Genomic DNA, 12228 nt, shown 5'->3' with positions numbered 1-12228 from the left:
GGACTGGGTACTTTATTATACACACGACCACATCCGAGCCAATGAGGCAATCGTATGCTAATGCCGCTGATGGAGACTCCACCTACTTGCCACTGGATGCTGAGTATGTGTGAGGCCTTGTGCAAAGCCCTGTACATTCACATATTCACTCTAAAACTCTAGACATGAGGCATTAATATGCCCAGTTCTAGATGAAACGAATGAAGCTCATCAAAGTGACTTCCCTCAAGAGCTCCAGGGATTATAAATGGAAAATACACCCATCAATACACGGATCTGAACACAGGGCTGTCTCTGAAACCTAAGGATTTAATCGCAATGCTAGACTGCCCTATGACAGGTAACAACATCAGGTTGGCAGCCAGGAAGAAGGTTTCTAAGGAAGATGGTGAGAAAATCAGGGATGAGCCCACATCCTGGCACAGGCCTCCCACGAACACCTCCAGTGGCTAAGAGGGGCATTCTCATCAGAGGCCGGGAGAGACAGTGGAGGCGCCCTCTCAGGGGTCCCCTCTGCGGTGCAGAGGTGGGAACAGAAACATGTGAGCCCCTAGAAAGCAGAAGGAGCTCAGTATAAGGGGAAGAGCATCAGGTTGGGACAGAAGCCACCAGTTCAAGGCCCAACCCTGCCAATAACTCAATGGGTGACCTGGGGTAAGTCAGTCTTGGCCTCACGAAGACTGATAAATTATTAAACGAATAACGTGATGTAATTGCAGACCCTACTCTGAAGGGGGCAGGGGAGATTCTAGTAAAGACTGAAAAGCTTGAAAGAAAGGAAGTGATTCACCAAATCAAGACAAGATACGCAGGTCCCAGATCACTTGTACAACTAACCTGCCCTCTTAGAAGTTCTTTCCCTCAACGTGGTTAGACAGAACACTGCACACTGGCCCTTGTCTGCCCTAAGGCAGCTACCATCACAGATGCTTCCAGCGCCCACACCAGCATGCAGCCCGGTACTACTGCAGATTCGAAGCAGCCTGGAAAAGAAACCATGACCTCCATCATCAAGTAAGAATGCTATCATCTCCAGGAGATCCAGAACTGGCACACGAGACCAATTCCAGCTGAATGCGGTTATGCCTAATAAAGAAAAGGGAGGGAGAAGGTTAGGGGAGGAAGCCACACCGCGTCCCTTCCTCATTGTCCTGACCCTGGCTGGAGGTGCCTTTTCCTTGTCATCCTATGCCAATTACTAAAGGGAGACCTCCTGGGACCCCACGTGCCCTCTGGCACAATCAGCCTGAATGCTTCTCTATGCGTCCATCAGTGAAATATAGGGAGTGCCCAGGTGAGTAGGAAAAGCATTCAAGCGCCATAAAACAAAAGTCAAGTTTGGCTTGCCAGAGACGCTCTTCTCATTGTAACTTAGAAAGTTTCCAGGTGTTCCCAGCTGGAAATGGTTAGAGGGTTCCTCTTGCTAGGGTTTATGGCCACATTTGCAGCACACAACCGACACGTTCCAGGCACATATGCGTTATGCCCCCCCCCCCCCCTTGCTCTGGCTTGCCCACCAACCTGAGTCCCTGCTCCCAGTTCTTTGGAATCAAAGGAACTTTTTTAAAACCTCAAGCTGCTTTGGGAATTAAAGGGTCAATCTGTAAATTCCATATTTGGCCCTGTCTACCTGCAAAGACACAAAAAAGTCTGGGGGGAAGTGAAAGAAGAGGGTTTTGTTTCTCTTTTTAGTTTCCACATGGAGCTGCCTCCCACTAGCCACCCACACCCCCCAAGTGGCTGATGTCACTATTGTGATTTTAGTAGTACCGTGCGGACCCTGGGGACAAGTGCCCCCCTAAAAATCAACAACACTGAGCACACGTGAGAAAGCCAGAGCGAGAAAGGAGGGAAGCAACGTGTGCTTGGCTCTGGAAGCGTCTGCAGACTCACCAAGCAGAGACCAAATGGACAGGTGTGCATATGCCAGCTGGGCTGAGCAGGTGTTTTAGGTGCCGAGAGTCTGAGCTGCTGAGAGTGACGAGGCCCCAAATATTGCCCCCTAACATCCTTAGACTCTTGGTCACATCCTAGGATGAAGGGCTCAGGATTCATCAACTACATGGTCTGGAGGAAAAAAAATGATTTAATGGAGCCTGGCACTGTCTGGTGAACCACCCCCACAAACTGAGAAGTGGCTGACAGTGGAGCTGCCATTTACAAAGGAATCTAATGAGCATTACTGTGCGCCAGGCACCGAGTCTGTCTACCGGACAGGAGGTGCTGGTGCTGGTGAGGGTGGACACGGACACCCGGTGAAGGCTCCAGCCCGAACCTGTTTCACTCGGCCGAGCCAGGATTCCCTGCCATGGGCCACACCGTCACCCCCACATGACAGCACACACCTGAATCACTGCAGTTCTTCAGGTGACTGTCACTGTAATAGGTTGCTAGGGCTGCCATAAAGTACCACACATTGGGAGACTTAAACACTAGAAATTAATGTTGTCACAGCATTGGAGAGTGGATGGCCCAGGTCAACGTGTCAGCAGGGTTGGTTTCTTCTGAGGCCTCTCTCCTTGGCTTGCAAAGAACTGGCTTCACACGGTCTTTCCTCTGTGTGTCTGTGTTCTAATCTCGTCTTAGAAGGACACCAGTCACACTGGATTGGGGCCCACCCATATGACCTCATTTTACCTTAATCACCTCTTTAAAGTCCCTCTCTCCAAATACAGTCACATCTGAGACCCTGGGGGTTAGGACTTCACCCTGCACATTTCGATGGGGATGCAATTCAACATATAACAGTCATTACCATCTTTATACCACTAGGGACCATGAGACACGCAGGAAGGTTCAGTAGCTTACGAGAGGGTCACAGATCAAATAGAGTGGCCCGGGGACTCGTACCTAGTCTCTCTAACTCTACCCCAAGCAGCTGTCGTCACTGAGAATGCTAAGACTGCTCTAGGGTGAAAACTGCTTCTTGTTCAGCCGGTAACTGCTCACCATCATAATTCATTCTTCCTGATCCAGCGCTGTCCAGAGCTACCTGTGCTCCATTGCAATGTACTAATTTAAAAACAAACCTTCATTGCAGGCCATTCAACTGTGGGTGACAACAACTTTCAGGGAGCCCCCATTTGATTGATGCCTGCTCTCCAAACTGGATCTGATGCTTCCTAAGCGTCTCTCGACGGTGCCCAGTGGGAAACCTTGCACATGGTAGTTTCCTGAGGAACACAGGGATGTATGTACGAATGCATGGAGCGCTCCAGGTAACCTCAAAAGACCCTTCCCAGTCTTAAGTTCCATGATTCTGCTCTAGGAGGTGACACTGGGACTGCCGCTGGAGGGCTGAGGACTGCATCAGACCCAAACCAGTACTTTTTTTCTCTATAGCGTATCAGCCTCCCACCCAGCCAGCGTGTCAGGGCTACATCTCCCAGGGAAACGACGCAGTGATAAGAAACGGCCATTGAGAATAATGGCCTCTGACCAGGTACAGAATGATGGAAAGCCCTGGGACCAATTAAACTTTCCCCTTAGAATTAATCTCAACACGACTTTGATGTACTCTCCTCTCTTGCCAGACAGACCCTTGCTAGGTGGAAAAAAAGAAGAAAAAGTTCACTGTCAGTATCTAACTCCACTGTCCCTGCTATTCTATACTCCTACTAGGAAAGTGCCATTGTCATTGCACAAATGTCTGTGTGACCAGCTCTACGAGCAAAGGATTAGCATGGGCAGATTCTAAAGCAGCAGAAGACCATCGCTCAGGACAGCATGGTGTTTACAGGTAATTTAAGGGGATACGAAACATTCAAGAATGCACAATAATGTAACGCATATTGTATTAATACATGTTAAGGCTTTGAGGAAGACCCAGTAACCAGTGTAGGGCTGGGATTTTAAATAAAGGCTTCTCCGAAGAGAAGAGACTGTGAATTGCTGAATCAAATAGGAGACGAAAGCTGGAAACCTTGGCCTTGTTCCTGAAAAATAGCTCGGTCCGGGTCTCATGGACATGAACTGGCAGTTGTACTCACAGGTGTATCATAAATATTTGTCCCTGGTGACAATGACAGCTACTCATTTACAGGCACCTAAACTGCCTAGCCTCGTGGCTCATTTGTTTTGGGCTCGTTCTCGAAATCTTCCCTTTATGAACCTCTCCATCTTGAGAGCAGAATCACATCACTTGAGGGATGAGATTTACTAAGCAGCTCAGAGCTTCACTTCATTCTGTTTTCTTATAATTAATCAGTTCTATTTAAAAAGGAGGAGGGGGACAGATATATCTACAGACCAGGGAAATGGATACAGCTTAGAAAACAATTATATGTAACAGTCCCAGGAGGTCTAGATGATCATGAAAGAAATGGATAGAGTTGGTTATCAAAAAGGTTCCAGCTGCCCCTGCATCCCCCACATCAGATAAAGAAAAATTAGTGCTATTTCCACTTCTGGAACCACATTAAAATGTACCCCAAATAGCCTTTCACGAAGAATCTCCCCACCTCTAGTTTATAAATACAGGGCCATCTCTGGCTGCTGTAATAGAAGCACACGGGTCACAGTCTGGGGTCCATGACTGTGGTCGTCGACACTGTATGTTTAAACGCACCTGCCCGCACACACAGTGGGCACAACAAAGCAGGCTGCCATTCGAGTTAATCTGGCAGCTCCTGAACTGTCTCCTTGGTGGTTCTCTTTTAGGCTTTCTTATCCCCCCTCAGGTGTAAGTTTCTTAAGTCTTAAATGGTCAGTCCGTGTATTTGGTTACTCCTCTTTGATATTCAGCATTGAAAAATGAGTCCCCACCAACCATTTCCAGCAACATGGATGGACCTAGAGGGTATTACGCTAAGTAAAACAAAGTCAGACAGGGAAAGACAAATATCGTAATCTCACTTATACATATGTGGAGTCTAGAGAACAGAGTGGACGAACACACGAAACACAGACTCAGCTACACAGAACAGATGGGTGGTTGCCAGAGGAGAGGGAGGTGGGGGAACTGGGGGAAAAGGGTGAGGGATTAAGAAGTTCAAACTGGTAGTTATAAAATAGTCATAGAGATGTAAATACAGCATAGGGAATATAGGCAATACTATTTAATAACTATGTGTAGTGTCAGGTGGGTGCTAGATTAACAGGGGGATCACTTTGTAAATTATGTAACTGTCTAACTACTATATTGTACACCTGAAACTAATACAAACACTGAATGTCAACTGTAATTGAACGTTTTTTAAAATAATTCAAAACATGAAAAAAAATAAAATGCAGATCAAACGTTCAAAAAACAAAGGAGCCCCCACCAGTCAGCAATACTGGACCAGATCAGCTTGCATTCTGTCCTATCACAGGGGTGATAAACAGGCCAGAAATGGTCTCCCTACTCCATCACATGATGGCATAACTCCAATGAAAATGAAAAAGTCGGTCTTCGCCTGGAAAAATTGGAGAGCTGGCTCTGGAATCGTCAATACGGCTTCCAATCTTGGCTGGTCTGCTGTGCACCACGCTCCCTCAGCAAACCTGTGGCCTCACCTATAAACTGGGATGAAGAATTCTACCTCTTTGTAGGATTAAATGAGCGAAGTCAACATTGAGATAAAAGACACCACACACACACACAATAGACTGGAGACAAAGGCACGTAATAACTGATCTAACCACGTAAATGTTCCATTAGGCACTAAGATATAAATTTACCTGAGTCACAGACCAATCAAAGAAAGGAAAACCAAAATAAAGTGGCAGAATAATCTGCAGTGTCCAGGTAAAACACGTGACATCGTCCCATATTGCCACCCGACCTGTCCTCGCATAGGCCGGTTTGCGCCGTGGTCTCGCTGGCTCCAGCTCCTTCTCCAATAACCAACTGCACACACATCTCTGCCCCAAGCAACCCTCATTCTGGCCTCGTCGGCACCCTGAACTCCCACTGAAGCCACTTCACGTTATGGAAGGGTGCAGGGGGACGGCCAGTGTGCACTGAACGCACGCCTCTGAAGACGCAGAGGTGGCACGAGTGATGTGCAGGGGGACGGCCAGTGTGCACTGAACGCACGCCTCTGAAGACGCAGAGGTGGCACGAGTGACGGCTCTTTTGGATGATCCTCTCAGGAGGGGCAGGAGGGAAGGGTAGGAGGGCATCAGCCAGTCCTCGTGGAGTTTGGGCTCATTAACCCTTCACTTAGACCGAAAAAGTGAGGCTCCAACAAGTTAATGAGCTCGTGCAGCATCGCCCGGTTTGCCCCCTACTTTAGAAAGGGGAACTCAGCTCTGAAGGTGTCTGAGCCCCGCCCCCCATTTCACTCCAGGCTGTCCTCTGGCATTCAAGTCACAGGCAGCTTCCTGTCACGTCCTTGACAGGCTTCCTGCCTGGAGGACCCGTCTGCAAGCCATGGAGAGACATGAGGAGGGTAGCAACACGAGAGGAAAGAGCCTACATGGGAAGCAGGAAGACCTGAAGTCAAGCTCCACTGAAGGAAACCCTTGAGCTTCTCTTCTCTTTGTCTTTCGCATGAGAAGCTTGGGCCAGAAAGAATCAGTATTAAGGCTGTTCCTCCGAAATCCTCCTCTTACATAATCGGAAACTGAGGTCTAGAGAAAAGCAAGCAGTTCTAGGAGGTCCCTCAGCAAGTTCCTGGTCAGGTCAGGATGAGAACCCAGGGTACCCACCTACCTATCACCCAGGGCTTTCCCACGTCTTAACATTAACAGGAGACATGTCACCACCACCATCGGGGTCCTCTTCTCCTAGTCCCACTGTCCCTGGCGGCACCCCAGATTCCTGCCATCCTGCTTCTTTCAGTTAATGTTCATAAGGGCAGGTTGCTAACCAGATATTGGGGTAACACCTGGACAACTAGCCAGTCTCCAAGTGGCCTCCCCGGCTGGCTGTGCTCACGTCGCCCATGCTGCACGCAGCCCTTTTTCTGTCTGGGCTGCAAAGCAGACATTCTTCGAGAACTCCTCCACTGTCTAGAGTAGCGGTTCCCAGACTTAAGTGGGCGTCAGAGTCACCTTGAGGGCCGGCTGTAATGTCAGAACGCTGGGCCCCATGTCTCCAAAGCATCTGCAGTGCTAAGTCTGAAGTGGAGCCCAGGAATTTGTATTTCAAACAAGTTCCCAGTTCAGAAATTCTCTCTCTCTCTCTCCCAAAATCCCCGATCCAGGGACATGTAGCAAGAACTGGAAATCAGACCCCCACCTACAACTCCAGCTGCCTCCAGCACACCAGGCGAACGCTGCTACTTTTCAGACACAGCTCAGATCTCTTGTGTGATCACAGACAGATGTCACTGAGCAAAGCACGCCCGCTCCCATGCTGTGGCTCCCAGCTGACAGTGGTTTTCCTCTCACTGTTCTAAAGCCAACACTACGAAGTCTCTCTAAGGAGTTGCAAACCATCCGCAATTTATTTAATTTTCAGTTAATTCTCCATCACTAACTTCTAATTCCATTTTCATGTTTCCCTCTAGATAAATTGTTCCAATTCTTTGCACAATCTCCACTCAAATCTCCACCTCACTCCATATGCTTGCGTAGCAGAAACACAGGTAGCCCTCACTTTGTGAAACAGAAGCAAACCTGCAGCTCCATCTTCATAAAGTCACTCCTATGTCCTAGTGTTGCCAGATTTAAGAAATAAAAATACAGTACAGCCAGTCAGACGCGAATTTCAGATGAACAACTAATTTTTTTTTTTTAGTATAAGTATGTCCCATGCAATATATGGACAGACTTATACTAAAAATTGTTAGCTGCTTCTCTGAAATTCGAATTTAACAAAGCGTCTTGTATTTTATCTCGCAAGGCTACTACACCAGTGCACTCATTCAAAACAAATATATGTTGAGCCTCTGCTATGTGTTACTTGCTACAAATACAAGCCATACAGGCAAGGGGTACACTGTGAATGTTTAAGAACTGACTGTTGGGGAGAAGATGCTTTTTAGTGTTTGTTTATGCTTGGAGTTCCTGCAATCGTCTTGCAAATATGAGGAGACCCAAAGACCTGCAGACGTGCTCATTCAGAGCACCAACAATGAGCCATGGAACCAACAATGGAGCCACGGAACCAATGGTAACAACCACCTACCTCCAAGAGCTTATATACTAACACAAATATACTCTCGTTTGTTTAAGCCACTGTTCGTTTTTCTGTTACTAGCACCCAAATGATTCCCAACCGATACACAATAGATACTGATCTTAGCTATGTAGCTTATATTCTGCCTCTCCAGGTAGACCAAAAGTTGTGTCTGTTTGGTGGTCATGTTGGTGAGTCTCTTCTTTCCTCCCCTCCTTCTCTTCCTTCCCTCATTCCTTCCCTCATTCCTTCCCTCATTCCCTCCCTCCCTCCTAGTGTGCCATTTATTTATTCTATCGTAACATTCAATGGTGCAGTACTCTAGAGCTACAGCGAGATATCACAATTAGTGCCTCTGACTGACTCTCTGAGCATCAATCACCATGTTTTCCACCAAGGGCCTCTTTTGGAAGTGTGTTGTAAGGCTGCTCTCAGCCACGACCACGAAGCAAGGGCTTTTCTCCTTCCTTTCTGAGGGAAGGCCCCAGACCCTCTCCAGACTCAGCTCTTCTCCTCACCTACTCGGTACTTCCTTGAGGTCAGGTTACAGCCCTGTCAAATCCAAAAAAGCCAACGAGGAGCCCTTGAGGACCAATAAATTCACTCCAGGACTTTCAAGTACCCACAGTGGGTGTGACAGGTGTGCTCTTGGCCAGAGGTTATCTGAGAAGGCTGTTGACCCCACAGACGCTTCTTTTGCAAGCAATCCCAGGCACTAATGTCTGGACTTCAGAAACCAACTGGCATTTCTTTTTCTCTCTGGTGCAACCAATGAAAAAGGAAACTTCATAACGTGAAGGATGAAGAATACCAAGACCATACATGGAACCACGGAACCAACCATTTCTTGACGTTTCTTTCAAACGTATTTCTCCAAAGTCACGTTGTCTCAAAGAGCCAGGCTGCCCATCTCCATCCCAGCCCTGCTGGGTCTCTCCACTGCGTTCACCACGAATTGCCACCTCTGAGAGATCCTTTTATTGGAAATCACTCTGCTTTTATTCCTTCTATCTCAGCTCTAAAGATTTTTCGCTTTCGAATCTCCAAGCTCCTGCAATATTTTGTGATATAAGCCATTTGAAAAGGAGGCTCAGTGACAACACAACAGTGTTGACAACCTTTTCTGTCTCACTGCTGACAATTCTAGGTACTCGCTATACTTTTCCTCCAGTCAAGCCAAATGTGCTGTTATTTGTCAGCTCAGTCTCTCATTAGCATATTGACTGTGCCCAGAGAGCAAATGGCAATACCTTGAGGTATCAATCCAACAGGCAGATCACAGCAGAGGCCCACTTCCTGCTCTGAGGACCCCTGGCTACGTGTGGTCCATCAGAACCACAGCTGGCCCACCAGAAGACAACACAGTGGCTCTGATGCTGGGGAGAAATCTAAGACAGTGACCAATTTATGAGGGGACTGAGGTTGGACAAATGGGAAGGCACAGAATGAGGCTAAAATAATAAACAGACAGGAGGCTTTTTAGAGGAAATCTGTTCACACTGAGGATAATTAATTAATGTGTTGACTGGACTCCCAGAGGCAATCACAGAAGCTGAAGCACGATTATTTTTTAAAGACTTAAGTTCTTATATGGTGGAAGCAACAGAAGTCAACAAACAGCTGGCTGGTCACACGGCCAATAGGCTGATGATGCCTTTCCATCCTGACCTACAATTATTTTACTGAGAATGAAGTGAATACTCCACCCCAACCCCAAGTCACCGTCATTTATCGCTCCAACCCAGCCTGGGATTGTACCATTTGGAGGGAAACACCGTATTTCTGAAGGTCCTAACAGGTCCTTCATTGTCTGTGTGTCCCACCTGGGCTGTGCACTCCCCTCTACTGATTACACCGGCCAGGGATTCCTGATCCAAGATGGCAGCTGGGAGCTTCAACCAGCAGTGCTGAGTCAATCATATTTGTTCTCAGGGAAATTTTAAATACGGCACACACAAAGAGAAGTTCTCATTGACGGGAGGTACCTGAGCTGGCAGTCACAGAGTTGGGACTGATGGACCCTATTGGGTTGTGCAACGGAAGAAAGAACAGAGAAAGCTGGACAGGAGGAGGGAGAGAAGAACTCAGTTGATAAAGGAAGAGAGGCAGAGAAGGAGACAGTGTATGAGGCAGGGGAGCGAGAGAGAGGAAGACAACAAGAAAGTCAGAGGAAAAGAAATGGAGAGACGGAGACAAGGAGACAGAGAACTATAGAGACCCTATGGCTTCCCACATCCCGGAAGAAAAAGCCTAGATTCCAAACTGTGCAGGTGAAAACTGAGATGTGCTTCCTGTTCCTGGGTTTTGGGCAGGTACCTATGTCTCATAAATAACACAACCATCCCTTTTTTTCAAACTTGAGCAGATCTGTGTGTCTTGCAACTAAAATATGCAGGATTAGAACTTGTATCAACATGAAACACTCCTCTTGAATGAAATACAAAGTTACTGTCCTTTAAAAGTCAAAACATGCTTTCATTCAACAACATTTACTGAACACCTTCTATGTCACTGACCTTGTACCTAGTGCTAGGTTAGAGAAACGAATCCAAATGCAGCTGGGACCCAGTCACAAAGTGCAGGAAACAGAAGGGAGAGGTCCAAGCACATACAAACATGAGAGTCTGGGAAGTGCTATTTATAACAAATGTTAACAAGCTGGCACGTGAACCAGAGCTTCTGCCACGCAGGGGACAGGTGGGTGCTGGTCAAGAAAGATATCTTGGAAGAAGCAACATCCTAACTAAATCCCAACACCAACCAAGAATCAGCTGGGTAAAGAGGAGAGACAGGCATTGTAGGCAGCCGGGCTCCATGGTATGCTGGAGCTGACTCCGGGCTCCTACTGGTGGGAGCACTGACACCACAGCCATGGGCCACAACTGCATATCAGGCCTTATTTAAAAATTATTCTTCTATTTTCGAAGAGTTGGTAGAGTAGCCCAGACCTGAAGGACCAAGGCCCAGAGGCTGGAGAAGATGGTTTGTGGTTCCACCAGGTTGGAATGTAGAATGTCAGAGAAAGAACTGACCAGAGATAAGCCTGCAAACGTGGACAGGGGCCCCCTGAACAGATCCTTGTGGGCCACGAGAAGTTTAGGCTGTTCCAAGCCACTGGGGTGGCAGAGAACGGAAGTTTTAAGTAAACGAGTGAAATGATTGGTTGGCGTGATCTGGCTGCAAAACAGAAGTCGGTTGCTAAGAAAAGCTGGGGCAACTGAAGCGAGAAGGCTGCTAGAAGGAGAACAGCCTGGTCCTGGAAAGCCATCCCCAGGCAGAGCACTAGAGCCTGCTCTGGGAGAGATATTCTTGGGTCCCCAGTGTCTATGTGAGTTCTGGGGAAGGGAAAGGAAACCAGAAATTCAGAGCATTAAAAGCAAAGCAAATCTTCTTGATGGGAAAACAAAACAACAGGGCAGAAGGGAGTGGGCTTCAGCAGCGTGGTGCCAACTAAACAGTGTAACAACTGGGCTTTATGATTAACAACCACTCGTATGATTAAATGAGATTATCTAAGTAAATGTGACTTTGGAATCAGGAGTCGAGGGGAAAGGGGACTGAACTTAGCGTGGCTATCCAGCTGTGTGACCCTGGGCAAGTCGCTTAGCCACAGCAAAACATTCATTACTTCTGAATTTCAATGGTCTCATTTGTAGAATGTGATAAAAATACCTATTTTCTCAGGTTTACTATGAAAACTGAAAATCTGAGTATGCAAGTGTCATAAAAGTACCATGCTTGGCGATCATGGGGGACAGCTATCGATTCACATAATTTGGGGGATTCCCCACTTCAAGTTGCAGATGAATTAGGGGAAAGAACAAGAAAGGACAAAGGTGTGAGCACAAAGAGGAAATGCGTTCATGGACATTTCCATGTAGAGCCTTCAAAGGACATCTTTTAAGTCAAATCTAGGCTCCCAGTTGAAGAACGACATACGAATTTGACAGATGGAGGACCAGAACCGAAAGGTGGGTGGAGCTCCTTGTACGTGTATTGGTTAGTGCACGTGAAAGGTATGCTAGAAAAACTCTGAGAGGCATATAACCAACTGCTCTTTTCACAGAGGCCCTGGGCTTCATACACTGTCTGCACACTCACAAGCTGATCTGAGCTGAGCCAGCTCTTCCTTGGTGCTAAATGGGAACACGAGAAGCCTTGTGGGCAACCCGGACACCATT

At 47.3% G+C, this 12228-nt stretch overlaps 1 protein-coding gene across 4 annotated transcripts in view; it reads right to left on the bottom strand.

Annotated features, from left to right (window-relative positions):
- LARGE1 (LARGE xylosyl- and glucuronyltransferase 1) overlaps positions 1-12228 on the bottom strand; it is a 489591-nt gene that overhangs the window by 319031 nt on the left and 158332 nt on the right. The gene's annotated exons all lie outside the window — the stretch shown is intronic.

Source organism: Rhinolophus sinicus, chromosome 1, assembly GCF_057876585.1.
Source record: "Rhinolophus sinicus isolate RSI-liver-muscle chromosome 1, RSI-T2T, whole genome shotgun sequence".
Lineage (NCBI taxonomy): Eukaryota > Metazoa > Chordata > Mammalia > Chiroptera > Rhinolophidae > Rhinolophus > Rhinolophus sinicus.
The sequence above is the reverse complement of the archived record's forward strand: the minus strand, read 5'-3'. Positions and strand labels throughout refer to the sequence as shown.